The sequence below is a fragment of the Ranitomeya variabilis genome, chromosome 4 (assembly GCF_051348905.1).
Source record: "Ranitomeya variabilis isolate aRanVar5 chromosome 4, aRanVar5.hap1, whole genome shotgun sequence".
Taxonomy (NCBI): Eukaryota; Metazoa; Chordata; class Amphibia; order Anura; family Dendrobatidae; genus Ranitomeya; species Ranitomeya variabilis.
The window spans coordinates 190315938-190334367 of NC_135235.1; the positions used below are offsets into that span (position 1 = coordinate 190315938).

At 47.5% G+C, this 18430-nt stretch overlaps 1 protein-coding gene across 9 annotated transcripts in view; it reads left to right on the top strand.

Moving 5' to 3' along the window:
- SYNGR4 (synaptogyrin 4) overlaps positions 1-18430 on the top strand; it is a 110073-nt gene that overhangs the window by 22627 nt on the left and 69016 nt on the right. For 5 of the 9 annotated variants that reach the window (XM_077259505.1, XM_077259497.1, XM_077259502.1 and 2 more), the window contains exon 2: positions 5051-5096. The exons of 2 other annotated variants lie outside the window; for them this stretch is intronic. The gene's annotated coding sequence lies outside the window, so the exon portion shown is untranslated. Of the gene's footprint in view, positions 1-5037; positions 5097-18430 lie in introns of all 9 variants that reach the window. 2 more of the 9 variants (XM_077259496.1, XM_077259501.1) reach the window with 1 other exon arrangement.

Consider the following 18430-nt stretch of genomic DNA (forward strand, 5'->3'; position numbering starts at 1 on the left):
CAGACACGCACATCTTCCCCGCACACACATAGTCTCCGCCCACATACTCTTCCCCCTCCCGATCTGCAGCGTTTATCGCACCCAACTCCGCAGCAAAACCGCAGATCCTGCGGTTTTGCTGCAGATTTGACATAATCAATGCAAGTCAATGGGTGCAGAAACGCTGCAGATCCGCAAAAAGATCTGACATGGTCCTTTTTTGAAACTGCTGCGTTTTCAGTGCGGAATTTTCCGCACCATTAGCACAGCATTTTTTTTTTTCCCCATTGATTTACATTGTACTGTAAATCACTTGCGGTTCTGCAGCGTTTCCGCTCGGAAAAAAACGATGATCCACAGGAAATCCGCAACGTGTGCACATAGCCTTATGGATCAGCATATGTGTCATATTATGCTATGGAGCTTTATATGGGGCGTATTTTGTATGGAGCATCTTTTGGGGCCCATCATGAACTGTATGGGGCTCCTCATTCAATATGGATATTCAAAAACACTTAACCTACTGATGTCTCAATCAATTTTACTTTTATCTATTTTTATTTTTGATATTTACCAGTAGCTGCTGCATTTCCCATCCTAGGCTTATACTCGAGTCAATAAGTTTTCCCATTTTTTTTTGCAAAATTAGGAGGGTCGGCTTATACTCGGGTATATACGGTAAGCCCTCAAACAGTATAATTTGCCAAAAAAGAAAAAGAAAAAAGTTACAGTTCTCATAAACTACTTTTTATCAAAAAGCATTTTTACTGTGTGATAGCAGCAAACTTAAAAAAAATGCTATAAATCTGGTATTGATGTAATCGCACTGACCCGAAGAATAAATCCCCCTTATCGCTTAAACCGTACAGTGAACTGCGCAAAAATAAAAATTACAACTATTCTTGTACTGCTGTCTATTTGTTCATTCTACCTCCCAAAAATCGGAATATGGCTCTGCTCACATATGTTTTGTGCACTCCGCTGAGCACTTACGCCGACGTTTCCATTTAAATTCCCCCAAACTGTGATTCAGATAAAACCCCGGATGTAACCACTCACTTATGAGGCAGATGGAGTCACTTTGGACTGGTCTGTGTTCTGGCTGTGTTCTATCATTTTAGTTGTATTTTTAGCTCACATTTGTGGGCGACCACAGATCTGTGCACGCCTAAAAAGATGGATACCACCGGGCAGACACCAAACGCAGTACAATGTCTCTATCTGCCTCATGGTGGGTGCTTCAGTTCAGGGTTTAGTTTGAATCTCACTTTTGTGGGATTTACACGGAAACCCAAAGGTAAGTGTTTAGCGTAGAACACAAGAATATGATCCAGCCTTATTCTGAAAGCGATTGAAAAATATTATGTACCCCAAAATGTTACCAATAAAACCCTTAATTTATTCTGCACAAAACCAGCCCCACTCAGGTCCGTCATCTGTCACTGGAACTATAGGGTGTTCCCAGGTTACAAAGTCTCTGGAAAAGCGACGTGGCTCCCATCCCCTCAAATAAAATCCAAATGCCCCACTCCTTCTGAGCCCCACTGTGCCTAAACCACAGTAAGCGGCCTCACTCATGTTTGGCATTATTGTAATGGAGAGAAGGCACTTAAAGGGAACCTGTCAGCAGATTTTGCCGCTATAAGATGCGGCCACTGCCTTTCAGGGCTTATCTACAGCATTCTGTAATGCTGTAGATAAGCCCCCGTCCGACCTGCAAGTGAAGAAAAATAAGTTATATTATACTCTCCCGGGGGGCGGTCCTGTGCGGTCTGGTCCAATGGGTGTCGCAGGTACGGGTCCGGCGCCTTCCATATTCTTGCAATGTCGTCCTCCTGCTTCATCGCTCCCCTGCATAGCGCTCCTGTGCAGGTAAACTTCTCTGCCGTGTTGAGGGAAGAGTAAAGTACTGCCGTGCGCAGGCGCTGGGAAAGGTCAGAGAGGCGACGGGGGAGCCATGCATACCAGGACAGCTACTAGGGGAACCATTCATACCAGGACAGCCATAGGGGTAGCCAAACATACCAGGACAGCTACGGAGGGAGCCACGCATACCAGGACAGCTACAGGGGGATCCACGCATACCGGGACAGTTACAGGGGGAAGCCATGCATACCAGGACAGCTACGGGGGGTGGAGCTATGCATATCAGGACAGTTATAGGGGGGAGCCACACATACCAGGACAGCGACAGGGGGGAGCTACGCATACCAGGACAGCTATAAGGGGAAGCCACGCATATCAGGACAGCTATGGGGGGAGCCACGCATACCAGGACAGGTACGGGGGGGCTACGCATACCAGGACAGCTACGGGGGGGGGGGAGCCACGCATACCAGGACAGCTACAGGGGGATCCACGCATACCAGGGCAGTTACAGGGGGAAGCCACGCATACCAGGCCAGCGACGGGGGTAGCCACGCATACCAGGACAGCTACAGGGGGAGCCACGCATACCAGGACAGCTATGGGGGATCCACGCATACCAGGACAGCTACAGGGGGAGCCACGCATACCAGAACAGCTACGGAGGGGAGCCACGCATACCAGGACAGCTACGGAGGGGAGCCACGCATACCAGGAAAGCTACGGGGGGGAGCCATGCATACCAGGACAGCTACAGGTGGGGAGCCACGCATACCAGGACAGCTACGGGGGATCCACGCATACCAGGACAGCTACAGGGGGGAGCCACGCATACCAGAACAGCTACGGGGGGAGACACGCATACCAGAACAGCTACGGAGGGGAGCCACGCATACCAGGACAGCTACGGGGGGGGGGGGGGGGAGCTACGCATACCAGGACAGTTATAGGGGGGAGCCACACATACCAGGACAGCGACAGGGGGGAGCTACGCATACCAGGACAGCTATAAGGGGAAGCCACGCATATCAGGACAGCTACGGGGGGAGCCACGCATACCAGGACAGGTACGGGGGAGCTACGCATACCAGGACAGCTACGGGGGGGAGCCACGCATACCAGGACAGCTACAGGGGGAGCCACGCATACCAGGACAGCTACAGGGGGATCCACGCATACCAGGACAGTTACAGGGGGAAGCCATGCATACCAGGCCAGCTACAGGGGGGAGCCACGCATACCAGGACAGCTACGGGGGATCCACCCATACCAGGACAGTTACAGGGGGAAGCCACGCATACCAGGCCAGCTACGGGGGGAGCCACGCATACCAGAACAGCTACAGGGGGAGCCACGCATACCAGGACAGCGACAGGGGGGAGCTACGCATACCAGGACAGCTATAAGGGGAAGCCACGCATATCAGGACAGCTACGGGGGGAGCCACGCATACCAGGACAGGTACGGGGGAGCTACGCATACCAGGACAGCTACGGGGGGGAGCCACGCATACCAGGACAGCTACAGGGGGAGCCACGCATACCAGGACAGCTACAGGGGGATCCACGCATACCAGGACAGTTACAGGAGGAAGCCATGCATACCAGGCCAGCTACAGGGGGGAGCCACGCATACCAGGACAGCTACGGGGGATCCACCCATACCAGGACAGTTACAGGGGGAAGCCACGCATACCAGGCCAGCTACGGGGGGAGCCACGCATACCAGAACAGCTACAGGGGGAGCCACGCATACCAGGACAGCTACGGGGGATCCACGCATACCAGGACAGCTACGGAGGGGAGTCACGCATACCAGGACAGCTACAGGGGGGAGCCACGCATACCAGGACAGCTATGGGGGGGATCCACGCATACCAAGACAGCTACAGGGAGGATCCACGCATACAGGACAGCTACAGGGGGAGCCACGCATACCAGAACAGCTACGGAGGGGAGACACGCATACCAGGACAGCTACGGGGGGATCCATGCATACCAGGACAGCTACAGGGGGAAGCCACGCATACCAGAACAGCTACGGGGGGAGCCACGCATACCAGAACAGCTACGGGGGGAGCCACGCATACCAGAACAGCTACGGGGGAGCCACGCATACAGGACAGCTACAGGGGGAAGCCACGCATACCAGGACAGCTATGGGGGATCCATGCATACCAGGAAAGCTACAGGTGGGGAGCCACGCATACGAGGACAGCTACGGGGGGATCCACGCATACCAGGACATCTACAGGTTGTTCAAACATATTGAAGGCGTTGTCTACCTTTGGCACGGGTGGAACTTTTTTTCTTCTTAAATGAATATAATGGTGGTTAAAAATAATTTTTGTAATTGGGTTTTATTAAAAATGTTTGCAGCGCTTGTGTTCTGTAGCCGCTCTGAAGCACTGTCCATTGCTGGCTGTAAAATGAGTTATCGGAGAACACCTCATGGGCTCTCTATAATTGTCTGACATAAAGTTTCTAACTCATATTTCTGTCTTTTTCTTAGTACCTGTCAACTAAATTGCGATCCCAGACCACATCAAAGTTAAATGTGAAGGAAACAAGGAAAAGAGCCTGTAAAAAGCCAAACAGTGCAAAATTGTTAATGAAACCCAAATGCAAAAATGATTTTTAGCCCTAATTTTACATGCATTTAAGTAAGAAAAAAAATGAAACTAAAGGTGTAAAGTACCTTTAATGTCAATAACCGACTATTCACCTGATGCAAAATATATCCCAAGCCTTGGCAGATGCTGTTGTCATAAGACAATCTGTGTTATTCACTTTAGCTGTCAGTAGTCTTAAAGGTAAGATGTCACCAGATTTGTGCTTCCCAATTTGAGGGCAGCATGTAATAATGGCATAGACCTTGATTCCTGCAATGTGTCACTTACTGGGCTTCCTGCTGCAGTTCTGATAAAATTACTGTTCAACTTGCATTAGAGATGCTAGTCATTGAAATGCTGAGCTCTGTAGAATCCCGCTCACACCACTGATTGACAGCTGTCTGTGTTCACTGTGCATAGGCAGAAAGATTTCAATCAGTGGTGGGGCGGGGTTATATAGAGCTTATGAATAAGTAGGTCTACATGGCAGGAGCTCATCACAGATTATTTTAGGAACATTACACTCCCTTTACATAATGTGTTTTATAGGTTATTTTGTTCCCTGTTCTAATCTTGCACAGTTTTTCATTTCAGATTACTATCAAAGTTGCAGCAGATAAGAGTGCAACCAGGAAGCCCGGTAAGTGACACAGCATTAGAATCAGCGTCTCTGCCCCTACTTTATGCTTCTCTCAGATGGGGAAGCATAAACCTACTGATAGATTCTCTTAGGCTGCTTTCACACATCAGGTTTTTCGCCGCATGCCGGTTCCGGATCCGGCTTATTTTGTAAAAACCGGATGAGACGGATCCGTTTTTCAGCTGGATCAGGTGTCCGGATCCGGCGAGAAACCGGATCCGTCTCATCCGGTTGTCATCCGTTTCGTCCGGTTTTTCAACCGGATTTTGACGGATCTGGTTTCTAGAAACGCCCCCTGTAAGGCTAAAAAGGTGATTGGCCCGCTGAAAACTATATATACAGTGTTCCTACAGCCCATCTGTGACAGGTTTGAGAGGAGCAAGATACAGAGCAAGATGGATGGCATTATTGCGAAGATTCTGCAGAACAACGTGGATTTCATCGTGGAGGCGAATCGATTGAAAGCAATTGTTATTGAGAAGGAGCGAGAGAGACAGCGTGTCATGCGTCTGCGCCGACGCCATTTGTGGATCCACCCCATCACGGCACAGAGAATGACGCGGGGAGTCTTTTCTACTTTATACATGGAGCTACGAGGAGACCCCGACAAGTTTTTCAGCTATGTGCGGATGAAATCTGAGAACTTTGATGTATTGGTGGAGCAGGTTGAACATCTAATAAGAAGGAGTGATACCTATTGCAGATTCTCCATTACACCTGCTGAGCGTCTGATGGTCACTCTTCGGTAAGCATTCTTTTTGGATCTAGACTGTGTTCCAAATTATTATGCAGATAATATTTCCTCATATTTTCTCTAAATTACCTATCTGAATTGCAGTCATTGTTATTTTCCAGTCATCTACTATTCTAGTATAATTGCAATGTTTTGGAACAAACTGCCTATGAAAACAGTATCTTTTAAAAAAAAATAAACACTCAAAATGCATGTTCCAAATTATTATGCACAGCAGAGTTTTCAACCTTTTTTATTTTATTTTTTATTTTAAATTCGTTTATTGATTCCAGAATAAACAAATAATGCATACATTAGCATTTATCATCATTAATTATACCACCGAATACAATAGTTACAGAATATCATCATATCCAGAACTTACAGGGGTAATAAACTGTGCATGCTAAATCATTAGCACCTATAAAATACATAATATCTACTATACAACTTTTAACCGTAAACAGTAAACAATAAGTCGCCAAAAGGAAAAGCAGATTTGAATCCTACTCCACAAGCGATGCTCCAAAAACCACAAGCCCATTCCCCCATGTACGCATCTAATCAGCGCAGATTACAGAGTATGATGAGAGGAGTTCCATCTACCCCAGATTTTCTCGAATTTACCTGGGCACCCCCTGTTTTGGTATAGTGTTCTCTCATATGGGATGACCGAGTTCACCAAGTCAATCCAAACTCTGAGAGACGGGGAGGAACCACCCATCCATCTTAACGCCATCACCTTCCGCGCTAGGAAGAGCGTCTCTCGAAGAAAGATCCCAGTATAGTGATCCCAGGCTTCTGCATCCCACACTCCGAATAAGCAGGTCAATGGCTCAAGTGGCACAGGGATTGACAATAAGGATGTTAATAGTGTTGTGACCTCTTTCCAATAATGAGAAATTACCGGGCACCTCCAAATCATATGAATAAAATCTGCATCCCGTGCATGACATCGCAAGCAATCTGACGAATGGAGGCGACCCATTTTAAAGAGTCGCGTTGGGGTTAAATAGGTCTGATGTACAATATACAGCTGGGTCATCCTGTTATTAACTGAAGGAGAAACTTTAGTTGGAGACTCTAGAATATCTTCCCACTCCTCTCCCAATGTATCGGAAAGAAGTCCCTCCCATTTCTTTTTAAGGGAGTCAATAGTAGATCCATCACCCACGGATAGCAAATATGTATATAAAGAGGAGATGAGTCCCTGAGGACCCTGTGACTTGAGAATGCCTATCAGAGGTAGAGACGAGATCGTTCGACCCACACCTATATTTCGCATATATGATTGAAAAGCTGACCTTAGCTGTAAGTAACGGAAAAACTGAGATCTTGGGATATTGTAGGTGTCTTGTAACTGCTCGAAGGATACCAAGACTCCTTGGTCATATATATTGCCCACCGAAAGAACACCATGTGAGATCCAGAACTCAGTAGATGGGTGATCGAGTAGCTCTGGAAGATAACTATTATGCCATAATAGTTTCTCCTCTACTATTATGCCATAATGGCATTTCAGCTATTACATCTGCAAATTTAATAATTTTTTTGATTTGTCTCCATATCAATCTCGCCAGTCGAAGCAGAGGCAGCAAACGGGGAGCATTGACCCTGTCCGTTTCCAAAAATCCCAATGGACAATCAATCCGGGCAGAATGGAGCAAATGACTCTCTGAATTAGGTAAAGAGCTATTAGGCATCCATTTGCTCAGTGCCTTAGCCTGTCCGGCAAGATAGTACAGATAAAAGTCTGGCAAAGCCGCCCCACCCCCCCTTTTTGGTCTCTGTAGAGTAGATAGTTTAAGTTTGGGTCTGGTCTTTCCCCATATAAAGGATGTAGTCAGGGAATTTAAATTTGCGAAGAAAGACTTGGGTACTGGCATAGCACTGTGTTGAAGACAATAATTAAGTTTGGGGAGCAATATCATTTTAATTAAATTGATGCGACCTGCAACAGAGAGGGGAAGCTTGCTCCAGGTTATAAATTTAGATTTGACCAGGTCTAATAGTGGGTGAATATTAAGTTGTAGGTCTAGCCGACTATATTGGGACATATGAATACCCAAATATTTAAAACTGGAGACTACAGGTAGTGACGAGAGATTTTCGAGACAGGGCATCGGAACGTGAGACAGAGGCATCAGGGCAGACTTGTCCCAATTTATATAGAGACCGGAGAATTTACTAAATTTGTCGATGGTCGTTATTACCTGCGGTAGGGTTTCTTCTATTTTATCCATAAATATGATCATGTCATCGGCATAAAGACCGATGTTATCCACACGATCTGCAATAGTAATTCCCTTGATATCTGTAGAGGACCTTATGCGTATAGCTAAGGCTTCTATCGCGAGGGCAAAGAGAGCCGGGGATAAAGGACATCCCTGACGGGTTCCCCTGTGCAAGGTAAAAGAATCAGAGATAGAGTTATTCACAATGACCCGTGCCCTAGGATTCCTATATAGTGTATCTATCCCTCTAATAAATTTGTCCCCAAAACCATACTTCCGTAGGCATGCGGATAGAAAAGGCCACTCAAGGGAGTCGAATGCCTTGGCCGTATCTAGTGACGCCAGTGCCCAGTTATTATCCAGTTCTAAAGAGCTATATTGAATCACTGACTGGACCCGTCTAATATTGATGGAGGTACTTTTCCCGGGCATAAAGCCTGTTTGATCTGGGTGTATGAGGTCTAGTATGATCGTATTTAGTCTGGTGGCCAAGATTTTAGTGAAGATTTTATAATCTACGTTCACCAATGATATGGGGCGATATGACCCACACTCTAGGGGGTCCTTTCCCTCCTTCTTAAGTACAATAATATTTGCATCGTAGAATGTTTCAGGCATAAACTCTCCCTCCCATATACCCTGGAGTACCTTTAATAAAAGTGGTGCCAGATGGTTCCGATATTTTTTATAGAACTCAGCGGGAAATCCGTCAGGTCCAGGGGCCTTCCCGGTAGCCATGTCCATTATAGCATGTTCCACCTCCTCCAGAGTAAACTCGGCCTCCATAAAGGCCCGCTGGGTTGGATTCAATGAGGGGAACGTTATGTCCGATAAATAGTCTATACACTCAGGGACACCAAAACCACTACCAGATTCGTACAATGACTTGTAATAATTACAAAAACATCTAAGAATCTCGTCAGTAGAAGATACCAACGAACCATCAAGTGCACGAATCTGTAGTATTGTATTGGAGGTATTATGCTGACGTACTATAAAGGCCAGGAGTGCACTGGCCTGGTTCCCCAATTCAAAATAGGATTGACGGGTAAAAAATAATTTACGCTTCGATTTAGTGTCTATATGTTGGGCGTATAATCTTTGGGAGGTAAGCCATTCCACCCTGTTACCACTGGTCTGACTAGCCACATAGGCGGCCTCCGAATCTCTCAGTCGCCGCTCCATCTCATCATCCTCCCCTGCCGTCACCCTTTTTATGTAGGAAATTGTGGAGGACAAACATCCCCTTAAATATGCCTTTAGAGTATCCCAGAAGAGATTAAGATTTGAGGGGTCTGGGTGGACTGAGACAAAACAGTTCAACTGATCAACCGTTCTATCACTAGAATCTATCAATTTCAACCAGAAGGGATTCAATTTCCAAGGTATATGATTGTTTGGCTGACCAAATTTAAATTTGAGAATAACTGGACTGTGATCTGATATTCCCCTATTACCATGTTCGATACTATCCACCCATAATGCCAAGTCACTAGATCCAAATATGTAATCTATACGAGATAGAGACTGTTTAGTTGATGAATGACAGGTATATTCTTTTGTCTCAGGGTGGCGTGTCCTCCACAGATCCAACCATCCGCTACTGCTCATAAATAGCGCCAATTGAGAGGGGGACTGAGGGGGAGGTCCCCCAGATACCCCTCCATCTAGTCTCAGTCTGTCTTTAAAATTATCCATGACTAAGTTAAAATCTCCCCTACAAATAACGCTAGCATTAGGATAATTTAGGGAGAAACCCATTGCCATGCGGAGAACCGATATATTAGCCGGGGGTGGATTATAAACACATAATATCACATATTCTCGCATATTAATAAAGGCATGTACAAAAACAAAGCGACCTTCGGGATCACGTCGTGCTTCCCTAGCCTCCCACCTAACATTCTTATGTATCAACAGAGAGACCCCTCTGGAATAGCTAGTATGGAATGCGTGAAGGGACCATTGCACCCACGGCTTTTGTGTATATTTAACTGTATCTCTGGTCAAATGTGTCTCCACGAGTGCTACAATATGGGGATGATACCTTTTAATCTGAGAAAATACCTTGATTCTCTTACGGGGGGTCTTAATACCCCGTATATTCCATGTCAGATATACAATCTCAGACCCCATATCCACGCGGAAAAAAAAGGAATAACATACATCACAACCTGGGCAAGGATCAGGAACATCACGCAGAGCATAAAATTATTATTGGCGACTAGCAAACATATCAAACAGTCAAAACTAATGTAAAAACCCAAACAAAACAAAATTTGAACAGTGGAGGAGTATAATCTTGCACTCCCACAGTCAAATAGAAAAGGGGATACCCTCACTGGAACCAGCGTCCGGTATTGTTGATAAACTCAGCACCAATACGAAAAGCTCCAATTTGTGTTGCCATTAGGTGAGGAGATCAACTTAGGAGTCCGGCACACTAGACCCCTTGTATGACCGCAACCATTCAGTTGCCTCCGCTGGGTCAGTAAAGAACAAGGAGGAGCCTTCATGAACAATGCGGAGTCGAGCTGGGTAAAGCATGGAGTAGATGATGTTCTTATCCCTGAGCCGTTTTTTAACTTCCACAAATCGGACTCGCTGCTTTTGAAGTTCCATGGAAAAATCCGGGAAAATTGAAATAGTAGCGTTATTGAATTTAATAGGGCTCTTCTGTCTTGCTAAGCGGAGAATAGCATCTCTGTCTCTGCAATTGAGGAGACGCGCCAAGAAGGGCCGAGGTGGAGTTCCAGGAGGTGGAGGTCTCGTTGGGACCCGATGGGCCCTTTCCACGGAAAATGTTGAGGAGAATCCATCTCCCAGGGAGGTTTTAAGCCAATCCTCTAGAAATTGCTCAGGTTGCTGACCCTCCGAACGTTCTGGTAGGCCAATAATTCGAATGTTATTACGGCGTAATCTGTTTTCCAGGTCATCTGCCTTTTGCTTCCAGGCATTGACAGAGCCGGCGGCCCTTGAGAGCTTAGCCTCCATTGGGGTAATGGTGTCCTCTATCTGAGACACTCTCGTTTCAACCTCTGAGATACGCCCTCTCATAGCCTGCATATCATGTCGCAGGCGGCCCACTTCAGTATGTACATCTTCTATTTTCTCAGTGAGAGAGGACCTGGTGAGGGATATAGCTTGCATCAATTGCTCAGATGCTTGCTTAAGAGTTAGTTCGCCTTGTTCCCCCTCCTCATTACTGTCAGAAGGGCGACTTTTGCGCTGATTCTGGGAGGGGTTATTTCTGAGAGTACGCACATTATCAGGGGCATCTTCTCTGGCATATTTCTTTAACTTGTCAGCAGCCCCCCCTCCTTTAGAATGTTGCATGGCGATTAATAGAGGGTCTCCACAAAAGGACCAAGCTTGTGGTCTATTCTCCAATATCAGAGCAGGGTCAGACACTAGGACATACCTCAGGGAGGCAGTTAGATAGGTAGAGAATTGCTAAGTATGTGTAGGAGCAGCAGCTAAGAATTTATCCAGGCACCGAGTCCCAGAGCAGCCCACAGCCCCCACAGGCAACACAGTAGGGAGGGGGGGGATAATCCCTCCAGAGTTATGGCGCCGACAGGAGTATATCTGATAAGGGGGGCGCAGGGCCCAATCTTCCAGGGCACACACCGCACCACCCTTTTTATGATTGCAGGCTTTGGCTCAATTCCTGAACTGCACCGCGGCTGTACTATATAGCGCTGCTCTCCCCGCTGCTGGAGTGCGCGCTGTGATATTGGCTGCAGCCTCTCCAGGGACCGCCCGCCGCCCCAGACCCGGCACCTGTTTCCTCCTCGATGTTCCACAGCGTCCCCGCTGTATGTAAATGTCCGCTCCGTCTCAGGGGAATGTACCCGGCTTCGTTCGCCGCCGACGCTGTGTCTTTCCCGCCGGAGCCGCGCTCCAAGATGGCCGCCGCAGCTCAGGGACTTTGCCGCTCACTCGGGCCGCCGCTGTTACCGGCGTCCTGGGACTCCGAAACCACAGCCCAGGGGGGTCACCGGTCTCCCGAGGTCCAGAGGCACCGCTCCAGCCGGTGCAAAGTGTAGATCAGGGGGATTAATGGCAGGATTTTGACCAGGATATCAGGAGCTTCCAAAAGGTGCGTCTTCTCTGCTAGCTTACATAGCCACGCCCCCCCTTTATTTTTTATTTTGAACAAAAAAATGGTCAATTGTGAAGTTATAAGCATTATCAGCTTATTACAAAATGAAATCAAACAGTTTTCAAGTGAAAACTTTATTCTAGGTGATGTTACATTTGCACATAGGACCCCTTGTTCGAAAGAAGCTTCTGATCTCTCTCGTCCATTGAATTTGTCAGTTTTTAGATGGTTTCTGCTTCAATTGTTTTGCATGTGGACAGAATACCCTCCCAGAGCTGTTGCTTAGATGTGAACTGCCTCCCGCCATCATAGACACTCCTTTTGATGATGCTCCAGAGGTTCTCAATGGGGTTGAGGTCAGGGGAAGATGGTGGCCACACCATAAGTTTGTCCTCTTTTATGCCCATAGCAGCCAGAGATGCAGATGTGTTTTTTGCAGCATGAGATGGTGCATTATTATGCATGAAAATGATCTTGCTGCGGAAAGCACGGTTCTTCCTCTTGAACCATGGCAGGAAGTGTTTTTAGAAACTCCACATAGATTATGGAGTTCATCTTTACCGCTTCAGGGATCCTAAAGGGGCTCACAATCTCTCTCCCCATGATTACAGCCCAAAACATTACTCCACCTCCTCCTTGTTGACGCCTTAGCCATGTTTTCATGGGGTGTCCATCAACCAGCCATCCTCCACTCCATCCATCTGGACCATCGAGTGTTGCACGGCACTCATCGGTGAACAAAACAGTTTGGAAGTCAGTCTTCATGTATCGTTTGGCCCACTGGAATCGTTTTCTGCTTGTATGCAGTGGATAGAGGTGGTCAACAGGATGGCTTACGCACCTCTGAAGGACCCTGCATCTTGTTGTTCTGGGGACGTTGGAGGCACCAGCAGCTTCAAAAACTTGTCTGCTCTTTTAACCTTACGCAATTGCCTGTTGTAAAGGGTCCTCAATTTTTCCTTATCAGCACGCACACGTGTGTGCTGGGAATCAGCTACATACTTCTTGATTGTGCGATGATCACGATGAAGTGTCTTGGCAATGTTGATTGTAGTCATGCCTTGACCTAAATACGCCACAATTTGTTGCTTCTCAGCAGCCGAATCATCCTTTTTCTTTCCCATTTTGGCCAAAAATGTAGGCTGCTTAATAATGTGGAACAGCCTTCTTAAGTAGTCTTGCCTTTATTTGGACACACCTGCCAAACTAATTTGCACAGGTATCTGCAATTGCTTTCAGTGATATAAAGAGCCCTGACACACATCACCATCAATGAGTTTAAATGACAAACAAAAACATTCTAACCTTATCACTCCTAAACTCTTTGTGCATAATAATTTGGAACACAGTGTACTCTTGTAGCGCACTTTCATTGATTGATATTTTGAATTTGCAGTAATTTCTGCCTTGCTTTTGTTCACAGATTCCTAGCAACTGGTGAATCCCTGTCTTCACTACATTTTCAGTTCAGACTGGGCATTTCAACCATATCTTGAATAGTGAGGCACACTTGCCATGCTGTGTGGGACTCTCTGCACGACGAATTCATTCCACATCCCACAATGCAGACATGGTTGGAAGTTGCTGACAGATTCCAGGAAGTGTGTCAGTTTCCCAATTGCTTGGGCGCGGTGGATGGGAAACACATCCATATCGTGAAACCGGCTGGTTCTGGATCTGTTTTTCAACTATAAAAAGTACTTTTCCATCGTGCTGATGGCCATCGCCGATCCGGATTACAAATTTGTAGCGGTGGATATTGGGGCGTATGGCCGCTCTAATGATTCTCAAGTTTTCAAACTGTCTTTTATGGGATGGCATTTGTATGGACAAACCTTTCAATTCCCCCCCCCCCCCCAGACCACTGCCTCAAACCTCTGAGCCACCAATGCCTTTTATTTGTGTTGGAGATGAAGCTTTTCAGCTTTCAGAACATCTTTTGAAACCCTACTCCAGCCGTGGTTTAAACAATACTAAAAGAGTTTTCAACTAACGACTCACACGTGCACGGAAAATGGTGGAGTGTGCGTTTGGGATCTTAACCGCCAAATTGAGAGTTCTCCTGACATCCATTAACTTGAAGACAGACACTGTGGATGAGGTAGTGAAAAAAGCGTGTGTTGTCCTACACAATTATGTTATATCCAAGGAACAGCTTTCCATTGAGGACCACTCTGCAGAAACCACCTTGGCTGATTATAGCAACCAAACGTATAGAAGTTCTGCCACTGTTTCCAGAATACGGGATCACTTTGCAGAATATTTTATTTCACCCGAAGGAAGAATACACTGGCAGGATGAGAGAGTTTAAACAATTTGTCTTGAACCTAGTAACTTTTTCACCTTTTACCCAAGATGTGTACCTGTTTGGTTTTACCTTTTACCCAAGATGTGTACCTGTTTGGTTTTACCCTTTACCCAAGATGTGTACCTGTTTGGTTTTACCTTTTACCCAAGATGTGTACCTGTTTGGTTTTACCTTTTACCCAAGATGTGTACCTGTTTGGTTTTACCTACCCAAGATGTGTACCTGTTTGGTTTTACCTTTTAGCCAAGATGTGCATCTGTTTGGGTTTGTACCCACAGTATTTTACCTCTGACCAATAAACCTTGTTTAACCAAAGTGTGTTAATCTATACCTTATAAAGAATAAATACAAGATAGCTGTAAACAACAAAGTTTTATTAAAAAAAATTTTTTACAATATCCAAACCCAACTTTTATTTGGAAACAAAAATAAATAAATACATTTTGCAGCATACAAAACAAACAAACAAACTACAGATTGCAATAAGTCGGGGTGGAGATAGTGCTGGAGGGGCTGTCGGATAGAGACACTTCGACAGTGGGAGTGTGGAGAGAGGAATGTGTTGGTGGTGGGAAAGGATCAATAGGTAGTGGTGAAGGAGTGGAGAAGGCAATTGACCGGGTGGGCAAGAAAGTGGGATTTGGGTTAGGAATTTGGTAGGATGGAGGGGTGTAGGTGATGTTTTGGGAGGATTGGGAGGCAGAAGCAGTGATGGCTGGAGAAGAGGGTTGGGAAGGAGGTGAATCAGGCTGGTGGTAGTGGCCAGGGAGAGGAGGCGCGGATGAAGTGGATGGGAAGTTGTATGGGTCAGGATCGTCATATTGGTGGGAAGGGGCACGGGCGGGATGCTGGTAGTGTGGCTGGTGGGAAGGGGCACAGGAATGCTGGAAGTGTTGTGGCTGGTGGAACGGGGCATGGGCACGATGTGGGTGATGGTGAGGTTGGTTGGATGGGGCACGGGCAGGTTGGTCGTACGGGTCAGGAGGATGGTAGTGGCTGTAGTGATGGACAGTGGAGGAAGGGGGGGCAGTTGCAGCATGGGTGGCAAGAGTCTCTGCTCTTGAGGCAATGAGCGCTAGAGTAGACTGGCAGGATTCCATTACTTGCATCTGCTGCGAAGCAGATAGCGTCTCCATTTGCTCAAGCACCGACTGGAAAAAAGTATTGTTCGGTGACTGTCTTGCCTCTGAACGCATCGTTAACAGAAGTGTATGCATCTCGAGTATACTTTTATTTATAAAATTAAAACCTGCAGCCATTTGCTCGGACAAAACTTTCAGACAGTTCTGGAATAATGCGTTCAGGTGTAAAAACTCAGGCGCATAACTCTATACCTGACCCCTCTGCCGAAGGCGCCCCGATCCTACAGGTGTACTAGAGGTGGCTGCAGCAGAGGGGTGGGGTACAGGAAACGATATATCCTCACCAGCAGATACATGCAATGGAACCGGCCAGGATGCTCCAGCGCTCGTGGATGGGACAGAGGGATCCGATGTGTGGGAAGGTGCAGAGTGGGAAGGTGCAGAGGGTTCCTCACTGTCAAAGTGTCCCTCGGTGGCGGCCTCCTGAGGGATCGCCGCAGAAAGGTTCAACTGTGCTGCAGGCTCCCGATTGCTCCCGACGGTGCTGTGGAACAAAAGAGAAAAACAAACAATTAATATATTGTCATTGCATGGCCCTGGCTGAAAGAGCAAAAGAGGTTTAGACATTTGTTAGTGCATGTGGTGGGTAATATTTACCTTCGTGTCACCATCGTTGACCTGAGGAACGACAGGGCTTGGGCATACTTGTATTTGCTCCTGCATCCTCCAGATCCACTCGGGGCCCGCATTTCTGTGTTGAACTCCTTCTTAAAGTGATCCCGGATCGACCGCCACCTTTTCACAATCCTCTCACCTGTTAAAAAAGGAGAAACACAACTTGGTTAGAAACAATACTTTGAATGCATCAACAAAACTGAACTGTGGATTCTTATGTTCTTGATTCTGGGCCTGAACATCAAGGTCCTCCCATCTCGATATAAGTTCTTGGCAGATTTGCTTCCAGAGTCAACGGGTCACTGTGATATCAGCATGGCGGCGGTCACCCATGTTCCACAGCGGTTCCCTGTCTCGGACAAGATCGATGAGGAGGTCAATATCAAGGCCGACCTCCTCACCGTCAGAATCAGGAGCACGCTGTGAAACCTGTTATAAAAAAGGGAAAAATAAATTAACACAAAATTGTAAACATAGAAAACCTACAAAAAAAAATCTTACACGACGACGGCTGCCACGACTCTCACGCCGACGACCCTGGGAGCCACTGGAAGGACCTCTCGATTGAACACCAGAATCCGAACTCTAGAAGAAAAATAACATAAAAATGTTGTGCTTGTAGGTAGCCTTTCTATGTGTTGTGTGCCATGTGATATAATGATAAGTTTTTTATGTGTTGTGTGATGTCTGAATGTATCAGTTTGTATGTGCTGTGTTCTATCTGTAAGTATCTAGTGTTATGTGTTGTGTGTAGTGTTAGATTGTGGTTCCGCAATACATGAAAGAAATATACCAATTGTGAACCCTCTCCATGTCTTTCTCCACCCCTTCCCTCTTCGGGTAGCACCTCTTGGACTATTTCAGCAGCTTCCTACAAAGATGCAAAATGACAAAATACATTAATATACACAAATACACACACAGACATACATTCACACACACACACAGACACACATACACAAACAGACACACACACAAGACAGCGAGGGAGCAAGAGAGCAAAATCATGTTAAAAACATATTTACATCAGTGCGCTGCCGACTGGGAGGAGGGCTCCCAGAAGAAGACATGTCTGCTCTGGTATGGCTTGGCTGGCTGGGCTCTGTGGCAGGTTATAGCTGGCAGGCCTCTGGCAGGAGAGCTGGCTGGGCTCTGTGGCAGGTTATAGCTGGCAGGCCTTTGTGGCAGGTAGCTGGCAGGCCTCTGTGGCAGGAGAGCTGGCTGGGCTCTGTGGCAGGTTATAGCTGGCAGGCCTCTGTGGCAGGTAGCTGGCAGGCCTCTGTGGCAGGAGAGCTGGCTGGGCTCTGTGGCAGGTGATAGGTGGGAGGCCTTTGTGGCAGGTAGCTGGCAGGCCTCTGGCAGGAGAGCTGGCTGGGCTCTGTGGCAGGTTATAGCTGGCAGGCCTCTGTGGCAGGTAGCTGGCATGCCTCTGTGGCAGGTAGCTGGCAGGCCTCAGTGGCAGGAGAGCTGGCTGGGCTCTGTGGCAGGTTATAGCTGGCAGGCCTTTGTGGCAGGTAGTTGGCAGGCCTCAGTGGCAGGAGAGATGGCTGTGCTCTGTGGCAGGTTATAGCTGGCAGGCCTTTGTGGCAAGTAGCTGGCAGGCCTCTGGCAGGAGAGCTGGCTGGGCTCTGTGGCAGGTTATAGCTGGCAGGCCTCTGTGGCAGGAGAGCTGGCGGGGCTCTGTGGCAGGTTATAGCTGGCAGACCTCTGTGGCAGGTAGCTGGCAGGCCTCTGTGGCAGGAGAGCTGTCTGGGCTCTGTGGCAGGTTATAGCTGGCAGGCCTTTGTGGCAGGTAGCTGGCAGGCCTCTGTGGCAGGAGAGCTGGCTGGGCTCTGTGGCAGGTTATAGCTGGCAGGCCTCTGTGGCAGGAGAGCTGGCTGGGCTCTGTAGCAGGTTATAGCTGGCAGGCCTTTGTGGCAGGTTATAGCTGGCAGGCCTCTGGCAGGAGAGCTGGCAGGCCTCTGTGGCAGGTTATAGCTGGCAGGCCTTTGTGGCAGGTTATAGCTGGCAGGCCTCTGTGGCAGGTTATAGCTGGCAGGCCTCTGTGGCAGGAGAGCTGGCAGGCCTCTGTGGCAGGAGAGCTGGCTGGGCTCTGTGGCAGGTTATAGCTGGCAGGCCTCTGTGGCAGGTTTGCAGCTGGCTCCGCTCTGGCACCTTTGTTCTTCTGTCTTGGCAGGGTGTGTCTCTCTTGTGGTCT